Source organism: Haemaphysalis longicornis, unplaced genomic scaffold (assembly GCF_048455015.1).
Source record: "Haemaphysalis longicornis isolate Haplotype H1 unplaced genomic scaffold, Haemaphysalis longicornis Haplotype H1 scaffold_5, whole genome shotgun sequence".
NCBI classification, from domain to species: domain Eukaryota; kingdom Metazoa; phylum Arthropoda; class Arachnida; order Ixodida; family Ixodidae; genus Haemaphysalis; species Haemaphysalis longicornis.
Window position 1 is genome coordinate 131,747,777 of NW_027526385.1, and position 14,719 is coordinate 131,762,495.

General features: G+C 48.5%; 4 non-coding genes across 4 annotated transcripts; 1 reads left to right on the forward strand and 3 right to left on the reverse strand.

Moving 5' to 3' along the window:
* Positions 1-5,622: 5,622 nt before the first annotated feature.
* On the reverse strand, positions 5,623-5,695 carry Trnaa-agc (transfer RNA alanine (anticodon AGC)). The gene has a single exon. It is a non-coding gene; the product is annotated as a tRNA-Ala (tRNA).
* Positions 5,696-11,759: 6,064 nt separating this feature from the next.
* On the reverse strand, positions 11,760-11,832 carry Trnaa-agc (transfer RNA alanine (anticodon AGC)). Its single transcript has one exon. It is a non-coding gene; the product is annotated as a tRNA-Ala (tRNA).
* A 978-nt stretch (positions 11,833-12,810) lies between these two features.
* Trnaa-agc (transfer RNA alanine (anticodon AGC)) lies at positions 12,811-12,883 on the forward strand. The gene has a single exon. It is a non-coding gene; the product is annotated as a tRNA-Ala (tRNA).
* A 1,602-nt stretch (positions 12,884-14,485) lies between these two features.
* On the reverse strand, positions 14,486-14,558 carry Trnaa-agc (transfer RNA alanine (anticodon AGC)). The gene has a single exon. It is a non-coding gene; the product is annotated as a tRNA-Ala (tRNA).
* Positions 14,559-14,719: the final 161 nt, after the last annotated feature.

A 14,719-nucleotide genomic window follows, 5' to 3' on the forward strand; every position in this document is an offset into this window, starting at 1 on the left:
GGGCCTGGCCCAGTTCAGGATCCCAGTCGGGTGCGCCGAGCACACTGACCGTCCACTCCATCTTCTGGACGAAATGCCTCCACGCTGGCTTCGGGGTGGGAGCACACTCCACCGCATCCACTCGCGCACGCCTTAGCGAGTGTAGGCCCAGTGTTATGACGCATTCGCAGAGCTCCAAGTGCTCTGTCGGAACGTTCAGGTAGCGGACACCCGCCCAGTCAATGTCACAGTGGACGCCCAGAAAACACTGTATACCTCATCCCAGAAATAACGCGCGGTGTTGCATCCTATAGAAACACGTGCTCCGCCGTCTCCAGCCTCCGGCACAAGAAACAGCCCGCACCGCAAGGCAGAAAGAAGCCACGCTCTTCCTGCCGTGATCCCAGCGGTAGCACCCCAAAGTGGTACGGGTAGGAAAGGTTTTTGGACTCAGTCGGAATCGGTAATCCGATTTGGTACACCCTGCTTAGCCGCCTCGAATGGTGGTTGTCAGTAGAAGGGTGGGGGAAGGAGCTTTGCGAGAAGGTGGCGGTATAGCCGACGGGCTTAACCTTTAGAAGATTGTTCCACGAGGACTGCTGTTCCAGCACTGTGATAGCGGCAGCGATTTCTCTATAGAAAGAGGCGACTCGAGCACCATGATGCAGTTGGAAAGGTGTGACCACCCACTCTGCTATGTGGGCAGAGCAGATAGACTGGAGCGCTCCACGGAGAAAAGGGTTGCTCTGGTCTCGGAATCAAATACCAGGCCCCGGCATCTAGACTCCAAAAAAGATTTGTGCGTCTTATATAGGCTCGTACAAGGAGCGGCAGACGAAGACCACGCACTGTCGCTGCAACTTAGTGTAGATGGGGGCGACTCGCGCCGCGTATAGGGTAGCCGGGTATACTACGACGTTGCAGACGTGAGGTCTGGCGACCAAGGCGATGTGACGCGTTCTCCAGGGTGGTTGCAACTTGGCCTCCTGCGGCCGTTAGCCTAGGTCGCCATCTGCCTGCATTGGCTTCCCCTAGGGCCATGTTTACTCCCGGGTAGCGGTGTATTGCATACTTCCAGCTACCGGCACAAAATATGGGGGGCTTGAATTCCCACTCGCCCAGCCAAAAGCCGCCCGACTTGGAAAGGTTTAGTTCCGCTCCAGAGAAGCGGCAGAAGCAACGCGGGAGCTCCGCCACCTCGCTCACCTGGGTCTGTGATGTGCAGATGACGGCGATGTCGTCCGCATACACCAGCACACGCAGTAATCGACTTCGCAGAAGGCAACAAAAGCCCTTCTGCGTTTTATGAAGGACACAGGTTTAGCTGAGAGGCTCTAGTGCCCACGAAGGGACTAAAGTGTGTGCGCGACCCCGCTCCTATCCCCCCTTTTTCGCCTGCCATCTCTTTTATCCCCTGAACACCCCTTCCCCAGTGCCGAGTAGCAGTCCGGGCTCTCAGCCTGGATAACCTCTCGGCCTTTCCTTTCGCTTTTCTCCTCCTCCTCCTCTTCGTTCCCGAGAACCCTGATCGAGTTGGAAGTGGCGATCATTCGACAGAGCGGTTCCAGATAGAGCGCGAACAAGTACGGATACATTGGACATCCCTGGCGAACCGACCAGCTAACTTATATGGGTGGTCCGAGTGCTCCCCCCAACATCAAACTTGTGAAGTCGGCGTCAGAAGTTTCTAGCAATTCCATCATTGTTTCCCCTGTCCCATAGTGTCGAAATAGGGTGAAGAGAAATGTGCGTTCGACTTGATAGAAAGCTTCTCGAAGGTCTAGTTGGAGCACCCCAATTAACATCACGCCCATATCTGCGGCCTCACAGGTGGTCCCCATTCGATGCAAATTGGTGCTTATTCAACGACATTTCAACCAACTGGTTTGATGATCACCAACCACCCCTCGGAGAGCAATCTCGACGCGTCGAGCATAGAGGGAAAGAGCCGGCCGTCCAGCCTGCATTTTTCAAAAACAGTCGCTAAACGGGGCCCAACTCTTTTCGTAACGCCTGATAGAATCCTCGGAACAGCGCAAAGGGACGAGGACGAGGCGTAGACGGGACACAGCGCAGACTAACAACAGATGTTTATTGCACAACATTACTTAAATACAGAATTCTGTTACAGAAAAATATTAAAATATTTTCCGTTTTAAATTCCCTTAAATTAAATTCCCTTTTTGGACATATCTTTGTAACATGCTGCAGAAGGCGGCTTACTCTGTTTTATGTTTTTTTTGTGTTGTTGTTGTTGATGATGATTAGGGGCTCTCCCTTTGAACTAGGACGTTGGTTGTCAGCAACCGACCTGCCTGTTTTATTCCACGTACTTGCCCTACTCTTAGCTAACCTAATAAATTTACGCCACTCCCAGCTGCCCCCCCCCCTCTTTTAAACTTGCATCGCTCCCTCCCCCCTATAAACCCGTCACTCAATGCCCCCTGGGGTCTCTAAGGTGTTTCAAACGAATGAATAAATAGCTGGAGAGCAGCTCTCAATCGGCACGCAATGGCGCCGAGGCTGAAGGCGACGAGGAGCTGATCGCACCTGGCCAGTGGAACCACCCAACCAACCAGCCTGTTCTCCGACCAGCATTTTAGCCTGTAATGTGTGTATTGGGTGTCTTCACGATAAATCATACAGGCGTGTCCTGTCGACATCTTAAATTTTGACGAAAATGTTATATGCAGCTCCTTGAGCACAGGGGAAAATATATGTGAAGTTCTTTTGTAGGAAAAAAATTTCCCTTTCTGGGAAAAATTCCCGAAGCCGGCTTTGGTAACTGGCGCGTTGGGCGGCTCGCGGAAAATTGGAAACTTTTACCGCTGTAAAAGAAAAACTATACTCTAGCTATCGCCCTAATTCTTTTTCTGTGAAGACTTTGCATACTCTGAAATGCTTTAACGTACTTTTCTTTGGCTTGCAGACCGAATTCCTTTAAATAAAAATTCCCAAATTGGGAAAATTAATAAAATTGCCCCAATGTGGGACTTTTTTTCTCAGAATCTAAACAAGCTAGACAGTTTCAATTTTTTATTATTATTCTTCTATTTATGTTAAAGGTTTGTGCCAATTTAAGTTTATGTGGTCAAGACGCTTCACTGTGAAAAAAGCCCTGTACTGCAGCAAGGTAATGCATTTTGGTACATTTTGAAAGCCAATTAAAAAAGAAAAGACAATCTTCAATTTTTTTCAAACTTTCACGAATTAAAGCCGAGGTTGCACTCTATCACCTTCATCAAAAACCACCGTCCTTGGGATCACGATGCTAAGATGAATCCTCTACACTACAACGACATTATTTTTTCTTTATTGCAATGCTCAACAAAAGCACTGTAACACACCATATCCTTAGTGTGACAAATCAATCCTTGTATCAGCATGTTAAATGGAATTTACATGCCAAAGCACTTTCATTTAACTCAATTGGTTCAATGAACTTCACCGCTATAACACATGTTTAAAACTTTACGCACCCTACACACTAAGCGTGGTACAAAACATACAATACGCAACTCGGCTTGTCGTAACTAAGGCTTGGTCTTGTCATTTATTCACAACTACGTATTTTAACGGTCGTACACGACCCTTAGTGTCATACGTTATTTTTCAGGCGGGCTTGGCGTCACACACCACAAAAACCCTCCAGATTGACACAACAACGCTGCCGAACCTTGTTTGCAGTTAAAATTTCTGGGCTTGAATACGAACACACTCATGAGTGACAAAACGTCATCACCATTACCTTGTTTGGCGTACACTTCTTTCAGTTTGCTAACATTTTGTGCGAAGTAAGCGAAGTCCCTAAGTTAACCAATTTAGGGACAAGGATGCTAATTTTGGAAATGGGGATGGGCTGGTCACGTGATGCGAATGATAGACAACAGGTGAACCATCCGTTTGGCAGACTGGCTGCCAATAGACCGCAAACGCACTAGGGGTCGGCCAAGAACTCGTTGGCGAGTAGAGCTACGAGAATTTTTTTGGGAAAACATGAACTCAGCTGGCGCTCGATAGGCGTGGCTGGAAATCTCTGGGAGTGGCTTTTGTCCTGCAGTAGATACCAACAAGCTCTTGATGACGATGAAGAGAAGCCACCGGCCTAGCATTCTCGTCACTGTTTCTGACGGCCATTCTGCTACGCCAAATAACAGAGGCCGAGGAAAAATAATACATCGTCGCCAGAGTCATCACATTCACATGTTTTTTTTAATGCGATAGATTGCGCTACGGCATAACAGGGAGGTTTAAAGGTACAACAACATTGCACCAGTTGCACGCAGAAAGCCAAGAAGAGACCGGTACTGGGGTCGCCATATCCAACGCTTAAGATCGGGGGGTCTCCCAGGATGGAGCCCTGTGCCTCAGAGCTATTGGATTCTGGCGTTTCTAAGACCTGAACAAGTCCACAACAGGTGTTCAACGTCAGCTTCTGGCGCAGGAGTCACACAGAAGGGGCAGGTGTCCGCAAACGGGGCGTGGTATCGGGCAGGCGAAGCGTGAGTAACTGCTGGGAATAACGCCACCCCAACTGGAAGCCTCCGCAGCAAGACCTCCTCTCAGCGAGCGAGCCCACTGGGGAGGTCAGTTCCACGCGGTGGAAGTAAAGCACGAGTGGCGCGGCGGAGGTTCTCTTTTACCACCAACAGTTCCTCTAGGGTAGATACTCGAAGTAGTGGTAGTGGCCGTGGGAGGTCTCTTCGGTGGCAGGGGCGATCTGCCACAGTGTGGGCAGGAAGCGTGTCCCGGCGAATCCATGAAACGCGGACAATGCACGGATAAGTGTCCACAATCTCGTGAATACGTGCGGCCATGCTTGTACAACGCGCAACGCGACGCAAATCCCGAATCGGTGCCGTTGAGTCCGTCTAAAGTTCCAGCTTGTCCCAAGTAGTCAAAGTCGATGCAAGCGCCTGCAGGCCATCCCTAATGGCAGTAAGTTCTGCTAGCAGGCTTGGGAGTACACGGAGTGACTCGTACGCACAGCTTTGATTTAGGGCAGGGTAGGAGGGACACGTCAAGGCAATGGTGATGAAGCAGTGAATGTGATGAATTTCACTGAACCAAGACACTCCCACTTATGAAGCAGGCACGAGTGTACCCGCTCGAGATTTGCTTCTTCAGGAACAGTTTTAGAGGCCAAGTCGATACGGTCATGAATATTTCCACCCATTCCTCGACACCTTCGATATTGAGGTAGTCTTGTGTTTGTCGGATTTTCCGGAAGAGATCCCAGTCAATTACTGTGTGCTTGCGCTCCCTTGATTTGGGCGGTACTGCCACGAGGAGTGTTTCCACGACATAATGATCGCTGGCTACGTCGATAAGCGTGTTTTTCCATTGTTCGCGCTGCTGTGTTTCTTCACTATACTCATATCTGGCGTGGTATCGCGCTGGGCGAAAACATTCCTATTAGGTTCAGTCTGTGCCAAATCTGTTGAAAATTAAACGCAAAAATAACTTATCTTGTATGGGTAATACTTTTTTTAAAACCTGCCCACCTGTGGCGCTCGCGCAAATCGCAGGCATAAAAATAATTTTTATTGCAGGCACTAAAGAATACACAGCAAGTTGTAGAACCTTTAACAGCTAAACACACGCGCGACTATTTAAAATATGTGGCGCAAGCAAAAACAGTCGTGGAGGTGCTGGGTATCGATCCCAGTACCTCTCGCATGCTAAGCGAGCGCTCTACCATCTGAGCTACACCCCCGACACGCGAATCCCTTAAGACCAGAAGTACCAACAAGTACAGGCTCAGCGGGCATCATTGCGCAACCTTCATTATGCGCGCAACCGGATTTGATCTGGGTCAAACGCAGGGGCGACAGGAAAACGAGAGCACCGAAGTAAAGTCACGCAATTTGACTGCCCGCTCCCGTCGGGGGTGGAGCTCAGATGGTAGAGCGCTCGCTTAGCATGCGAGGGGTACCGGGATCGATACCCAGCACCTCCACGATGTCGTGTTTTTTGCTTGCTCTAAAGCGAATACATTTGTGGCATTTGATTTTCAATTGTGCAAGTGTTACTACTGAAGAAGTGCGGAAAAATATAATTGTGTTTTTTACTATTACGCTTGTAACGATTTGGAAACTTTGGGTGTGATGTGGCTAAATCGATTGAGAGAATAAGAAAATATTTTTAATGCGAAAGAAGAGTTAAGCCCTGCAGGATGCTGGCTTCGCTGCTGTTAAAATGTCGGTGAATATGAAGTGGGGAGTCATTAAAGCTCACAATCACGCAAACGCAGGCGAACGCACACTGCACGAAAATAAAGAATTGTAAGCTTCCGTTGTGGGTACTTCTTTCTGTCTCATTTCTTCATGGACTGCATGCATGCCTGTGATGGAGCGCTTAGATTAACCTAAAGCACGCAAAAGCGTGCCCCACATTTCCTTTTGCGACGACATACTATGCCCACCCAAAAACTGGACAGCTAGGCGAGACGTTTTATCCCATGTCGTAAATTGTTGAAAGACAACCCTCAATGTGTTTTGGTGATTCATCGCGAATTGTTTTAAAAGGTGCCACTCGGATGGGGCTGTCGGGTACCGCGGGGTCGCAGCGCAGCGCAAGAGAGAAAGTACCAGCGTGGCAGGCTTGCAGAATCGAACTGCCCGTCCGTGCTGGCGCACCAAGCACGCGCCGCTCGTCTCTTTATTCTCGTCTTTCATAGCCGGCGCCAAGGCGCCGGCTAAGAGCGCGAACTAGAGGGCGCTACAGGGCTATTACTGGCAGGCCTCGTAGGGACAGGTGCGCTACTCACTCACTCACTCACTCACTCACTCACTCACTCACTCACTCACTCACTCACTCACTCACTCACTCACTCACTCACTCACTCACTCACTCACTCACTCACTCACTCACTCACTCACATAGCTGCTCCAACATCGATACCGCTAGGAAGGAGGTCATCGATAATATCGCATGCTGCGGCAGGCGGCATCTCAGCTGTGGGGTTCTGGACTGTGTCACTATCCTCGTTCTCACTGCCAACCACAAATGCCGCATGCAGAAAGTAGTTGCAAGCGGATCGTGGCCTGCATCACGGCCCTCCAAGCATCGGACAGGGAGCTGAAAGCCGACAGCACATCCACAACGTACCTTTTATCATTGTCGACACACAGCAGCACACGATTCAGAAGGCGCGATTGGAAGTTAAGCTTCAAGTTCTTGATGACACCTTGGTCCATGGGCTGCATTGCACTGGTGGTATTCGGTGGAAAAAAAAAATTACACCATCATCCCGTGGGGAACCCTGATGAGGATGCGAAGCATCGTGGCGGTTCCGTGTGGTTCCATTGTGTTGCCGTTATGTTGAGTGATCTGGTTTTTACTAGCGCCAGAGGGAATTCCGCGTCCGGGTCCACACCGGTGGCAAAGGCACGCAAGTGCTGTTGTGTTACGGTGAGTAGGCGGTGGTTCTCGAGTCGCCGAAACTCGTCCGTCATGTTCTTGTCGATGTTGTCTCTGTGGCAGAATCGGTAGTCTCCGTCAGCTTTGGTGAGGTAAAGGTTGTTGACATTGGTGCACCGGCTGAGCGCAATGTACACGCCCTCCTCTTCGCAGCTTTGTCTTCTCGTTCTTCTTCTTCTTCGGCGGTTCCCCTACGGGAAGATGACGACGGTGGTTGAACGCGAACCTATCTCGTGATGGATTCTTTGGTTGGCCAATCCCTAGGGGAATCCTGCCACAATCAGCATCAGAGGCGCTGCGGACGGGGCTGGTTGAGCTGCAAGGCGCGTGGCGCTTCCCGCCACAGCTTTCCCACGGGAAATTCAGAATCCCCCTCTAAAGTTTTCAGTTCGTCATTTCCGTTGACGTTCAGCTTCGCGTGCCTTCGTTGTATCAGTAGCTTCTTGACGTAGTTTGAATGAGTCAAGGACATAAGGCGCGTTCGTAGCACTTGCTCCTGTCCCGGATTTGTAGCGTAGTGGGAAGAGCACCGCGTACCTCCCGTTGCGGCCAGAGAGTCGTGGGATCGAAACCGGGGGCCGCTAACTATTTCTTTTTTTATAGTATAGTATCGCGGAGCTGTGGGTGTAAGGAGGAGAGTTGCGCATGCGCAGTGAGCGTGTGGACGGCGCCGCCATCAACGACGCAGGACCAGGCGAGCCTAAGAAATGCTCCGCATTTAAAAATTCCAAGGTGAACGCTTTCAGGTTGTTGATGTGCCCGTGGGCACCGTAGTTATCTACGAACATAATAAGCACCTTGCGCTTGTGTTGCTCGTACTTACGGTCGAGCTTCCGCATGTACTACTCAAAGAGGTCCTGCGTAATCCATGCCTTCGAGTTCGCTTCGTACGAAACTGGGAGCAATTTACGTCATTTAAAACATCTGGGGTGTCTTGTTTTGCCTATGGCGAGGAGGGGAAGCCTTTCCGTCCCCGACATGTTGGCTCCCATGACAACCGTGAATCACTCCTTACTGTGCTTCCCGCCGCGGCAGGGTTCGGCAGAGAAAGCAATCGCCTTCTCAGGCAACGTCTTGTAAAACAAGCCAGTCTCATCACAGTTGAGTATGTCGTCCGGGGTGTACTGGCCCAGCAGGGAACACAGTTTGTCGGCGCGGTAATTTGGCGCAACGGTTACGTCGAGAGCACCGCTCTCGCCAGGTATGCTTTTGAAGGCCAGGTCATATCTTTGCTTGACGTTGCGTAGCTAGACATCGCTGAATTTGTAGTACGTAATATCCATGCGCTGGGCGAGCGTCTCTGTCTTTTCCCTAGGCATATCTCCCGAAACCGGCACCTTTTTAGCCAAAGTTGCGGGTAGCCAGTCAGATGTTTAGTGTCTTTCAGCTTTGGGTGGCTGCCGTGTCGGAGATTCTTCGACTTTACCGCAAGCACGTTTTCCACTGCCTTCAGGATATTATCCCTGTTCTTCAAGTAATCCAGGACGGTTTGCCTTGAAACCAAAAATTCGCGAGCAACTTCGTGTTGCGGTCGGCTGCCGTCAACTTGACGGATAATGGCGGCTTTTTTCTCCACCGTGAGTGTCTCATGGTTGCATCGTTTTTTTGTAACTCCGGATAGCTCCTGACAGTGCAGTCCTGATGGCGCAGGTGGCCGTGGTGCACGGGAGGTGTCGGAGCCCTTTCAGAATGTCAGTCTTAACACGTCAAGCAACAGGCACAAAGCACAGAAAACGTCTGACCGTGACCACGGCCGATATTCGGAAACACGTACGGGCCTCTTTGATTTTTAGAGTTCGGGCTGTCCGACAACTCATTTCTGTTGTGCCGCGCTACTACTAGGTGGCGATACAGGTACCGTGACAATACCATAAGAGCACCGAAGCCGCCGAAGCTGGGATCCAAAAAATCCAACGGCGTGCTGTGCGGCGTCCGAAATATTGGTCGTGGATATACATGTACTTCAACGGGACAAGTTGCCGTGCCGCGAAGGTGTCCGAATAAACAAGCGTGTTCGAAATTTCGGCATCCGAATAAATGGTCGACGACTGTACCTGTCTACAGGTTGCCGATGTGGCGCCGTATTTTATTCCATTTTCCTCGTTCATCTTGAGCTGTTTTTACGTCATGTACCGGTAATACCTTCTTAACCATGCTGCCATGTCATGTCCACGACCAACTATACTTGGTCGTGGTCATGTCACGAAAGAAACATACGAAAAGCGTTTATTAGGGTCCCATACTGAGGACAATAACACCGGGCCCCTTTGTACTGGAACGAATAACTTTGGTTATAGATAATGGGCTCCCTAAAACGAACTGGCATTCTATGTTACACTAATTCAATGGCTAGTGTACTTCTAATGCCAGTCCGACACGGCAAGCTTCAGTTGACAGTTGAGCGCTTGCACGCGGCACTCCATATACAGTTTGCTCGAAGGCCTTCGGAAGGCCTCTAAAACGGCCGCGTAGCGCAGGTACAACCGTAAGTAAAGACCTCTTGCCTAGTTAGCGAAACACACTAGCCGCATGACGTTTCGCTGCACTTTGCAAGGGATATAAAAATAGACTGACAATGTGCACTTATGTAAATACAGACTTGTTGCGTCCTTCGCTTCGAGAGGGACTTTTTGGGTTAATTATGTAGACTAGGTTGTAGCGGTTATACACAGATGTCAAAGGTCATTCGGGGGCGCTAGCCGGAATCAATTTATTCTGCTCCTGGCACTGTGTGGTGCAAATTAACTCCAAGAAATTCAGACGTTCCTTTATTGGTGATTCAAAGTTTTCAGAAAAAACTTTGAAGTAGGGCGCCTCGATTCCCACGCGTCTCCGTTCTGCGGCAGCGCTGGCATAAAGGAAGCCGGCCTTGAGCAGTGGAACGCGGTAAATTTAAATCGACTAGATCAAACCTCCAGCGTGTTTATCATGGAAGGAGCGCGACGGGAGAGGAACAGCATGAGAGGTGAGCAGGAAAGCGAAGGGAGTCATGTACTTGGCAAATGTCTACGAAAGGCTGTCGTCTTTTGTCGACATTTGCAACGGAAGGACATTTGCAACGGAAGGAAGGAGAAGGAAAAACGCGACCGTTTTTTGTTGTATAAAACGATTTGAATTCACAAATATTTTATGTATAACGAATAAATTTATTATTTATTGCTTTCCTATCATGTTTGGCTCTTGCCTCAGCTCAGTGCCTTCGTACAGTGACTCTATACCACCAGTGTGCCGGGGCCCGTTTGGGGCTTGCAGAAGTAATGGGGTTTTTGTTGGTTTTTGTCAATTTTGTCGAGTAACGATGGTTTTGTCGAGATTTCTTTGTCGAGATGGTTTTGTCGAGATTTGTCGATGTCGAGATTTTGTAGAGTTTTCGTCGAGTAACGATGGTTTTTGTCGATTCGCCTCATAATTGTAATCTGCACGCGTAGAGTCGTCGGCATAGTTACTGAATGCTCACCTTTTGTGAATGACTTTTATGTTGATGCGTGCAATACGGTCAACCAATTTGCTCTTGAAGGTAAAAGTTACCGAACACCCACACCCTGCCAATTGCGTGTCTGGCTTTTCCGCATAGCGGGCGTGTCGTGCAAAAAGCCAACGTTAAAACTTGTTCTCCCCGGATAAAACAGAAACAAACAAACAAAAGAAAGTACCGGTCATGCAGCCATTCCAGCAAGGTTTGACAAAAAAGAGAAAGGCGTGGAGGGAGGGAGAGAGAGCAGTGCTTCGGGGGAGAGCTTGGCGGACTCCTGAAACGCCCTTGGGAACCCCTGGTGCCCGTGCACCCTCATTTGAGGATTACTTACTCAGTAGATCGCTCAGTTTCTCAACTCCATGGAGAGCCTTGTTTCCCGTGGGCAATTTTTCATGAAAAGGGATGACATTTAGGGAAAAACCAGACGAGGCATATGGTGATATTCAAATTGCTCCCGGGTTTCATGGTTGTTGCAAGGTTTTATAATAGACACTGTTTCGGGTATTTTTATTTTCTACCTTATCAAAACTATAACAACCGTTCTGAGGATACGCATGCATCATGGCGGTCGTCACTCGAGGAAAGAATGAAGCAAAAGGAAAATAGAAACGCTACTTGCATTATCTCCGGCTGCAGCTAGATCCATGAGTATACAGACTAGCCGCTTTAGGAGTGTGTGCAGAGAGAGTTGGCAAGGGAGGGAAGGGGGTGTGCATGGCGTTGGAGGGGGATCTGGGATGGGGGGCGGGGTAAGAATAGGGTCTCCCCGTGCGGACCCCTTCGTACGTCTCTGACAGAAGTTGCCTTGCTTCTGGCAAGTAAAAAAGGAATCGCAGAAGTGAAAACACAAAGGAGACCAAAATAGACAAAACAAGAGACGTCTTGGAGGTGCTGGGTATCGATCCCAGTACCTCTCGCATGCTAAGCGAGCGCTCTACCATCTGAGCTACACCCCCGACAGAGAGAAGCAGCAGACGTACGTGGTTTTATCGCACCCGTTTTACTGTCGTCCTTGTCTTGGACTCGGAATGAATCCGGTTGCGCGCCTCACAAAGGTTGCGCAATGATGCCCAAGTGATTTGGCAAAGTGCCTTGTTGTCGACAGCGTTGTGGTCCCTCCGTAGTTTCTACGAGTAGTATGACAGGGGGCATCTATGGATACTTTAAAGATATTGTTGCGTCATCCCGTTTTTTGTTTGCTCGATTTTCGATGCACTATTTGGCTAATGTCACGCGGAAAAAATTATATAAGGATGTATGCGATGTGGTCATACCTGTACCAATGTATAGAGTTTTATACTGTGCAGGCCCAGGACAAGATGTTCTAAAAAGGGTTAAGCGAATGGAAGTATCACCAGGAGCGAAGTCTTTTTTCTTTAAACTACACACGGGTACGCTTTCAGTTGCAACATGGATGGAGGGTAAGGGGATTTCTATGCCCTGGGGAACTGACTGCTCCATTTGCAAACAACCGGAAACGGTGGAGCATGTCTTTCTCCATTGTTGGGCAGCACTGTTTCTATGGGATGTCCTCCAAAGGACACTGCGAAAGGACTTTCCACTGAACCCCCATGGAATACGGTTTTTATGTATCGAGAGAGAGGATGGGGTGCCGTACGATCTAGTCATGTTGTTGGGCCTGCACAGTATTTGGCGGTCGTGCATGGCATGGCATGGCTCAACTGTGATGTCGACGCGCGGCCGACGCGACAATATTTCCGCGAAACTGTTTCCAAGTTCATTGAAATTCTGAGAGCGAAGTTTTCTGTTCCTGAGTGGTTGCCAAGGGTGCACCCCTCGCCATGCTTAGGGAATTTTAAATGACAACGCCAGTCCACCATGGCATGGCGGCCTTTTTGTAGATTGTGTGTTTTCTGTAGTACCTTTATATTGTGTTGCACTGTCGAAGACTGGCAATAAAGAAAGAAAAAAAAGGGGGTGTAGCTCAGATGGTAGAGCGCTCGCTTAGCATGCGAGAGGTACTGGGATAGATACCCAGCACCTCCACGACGTTTTTTGTTTGCTTCCTTGCAAGGGAGGCTACTTGTAGTATTTCATTTTTATATTTCAATATAGTATTTCATTTTTATGGCGCAAGTGCAGTGATGACCATATAATGCAAGAAACCTATTTGCGGTTTTTTTGCTGTCGCCCAACCGTAGGGCTTGGCACTGGTCTAGGTTGGGCAGACCCAGGCCGCAGATGTTGGGACGACATCAGTACACCTTTGAACGTTACTGTAAATACTGGAGTGAGTTTTGATTATATGTAAACATTGTACGAGAAATAACAACATTATGTTCTTAATTGGAACATACTACTGACACCGAAGTGTGCAGCATTTTTACTTTCTTTAAGAACAACAGGTATTGTGGTACAGAAAGTACACAAACCACACCTGTAAAGTATGTCCTCGCTTTAACAGCACCCCAACTTACATTGATAACCTTGTCAGAACCATGGTTCTGTCAAGTTTGATATAGGAACGGTTGATATCGCCAACGATAGCAAAAGAAATGGTTGATGTAGCAACTGCATGCAGTTGCTATATCAGCCGTTTCTTTTACAACGTAGATGCAAAAATCTAAATAAGGTAACTGTGTTGGAAACCTTTTGTTACTTTTGAACTTGAAATAATTGTACAAGGGGGCGCCGCTACCACTTTTTGTATTTCAAGGTCAAAACACTTTTTTCAAGGCGTATTTTTCCATTTGCTATAGCTAAAAACCAGAGTTACTGGATATAGTCTGTATTGAGTAACTCTGGCTAAAAACAAGCAGCCTTATGTTTTAAAAGAACGATGCAAATATCACTTATTTTTGGTTTCCTTGCCGGAAATATGCCTACTTTGTTCTTTTTGGTCAAAAATGTTGACAAGTATGAACATTGCCACCAGATTCAGTAGATGAGAAGTGCTTTGACTATATAAATGTCTCGTTCAAGAATTCTGATAACTTTTCGCCAGGCGGGTGAATTGTGAGACAGACGGACAGACACATAGACCAAAATTCTTGCGTTTAAGTAGCCCAAGAAGCACGACCATCTTTTAAACCGCTAAAGAACTGAGAGTACATCTACCCTCCCAGGTAGTAGGAGACGGCCAGTAATATAAATACGCAAGATGAGAAGGCCGTGTGAAAAGTGCCTCTATAACACGTAGTCTCCCCCGAGTAGACGGAATAGGCCGATAAAGCCCACTAGCCGATGAAACGCAAGGAATGAGCAGCTGCAGGTCATCAACAGCTGAATATTGTCAAAACATTCTTAAACGCACATTTCCAAGAACCTCAAGTATGTGGCTATTACAGCATTGAAACTTGCTTTTGGTTTGGATCATTTGCTTGAACAGCTTTTTTAGTCGCATACGAATGGCGGGTTTGCCTCAAGGGATACTTTTACAGCGACCGAAGTTCCAGCACACCAAGGTAATCGATTACTACGGGTTTCTATACAGAAAACAAGCAAAAAATTGTTTTTTTTTCTATTTCTGTAGTCACCGTTTGTGTACCACGAATCAAAAGAAAGCGTCGCAGACGTGAAATTGCACAGTTGTCCTTGTTTTGTGGGCTTTGAGGGGCGGGGCATGACACAATGCCAAAAAGGGCGTCGTGGAGGTGCTGGGTATCGATCCCAGTACCTCTCGCATGCTAAGCGAGCGCTCTACCATCTGAGCTACACCCCCGACCAGGACAGGCAGCAGGCGTACGTGTTTTTATCCCTCCGCTTTTACTGTCGTCCTTGTCTCCGGCTCAGACTGAATCCGGTTGCGCTCCTCACAAAGGTTGTGCAATGATGCCCAGGGGACTTGCCAAAGTGCCGTCTTGCCGACACCGTTGTCGCCTC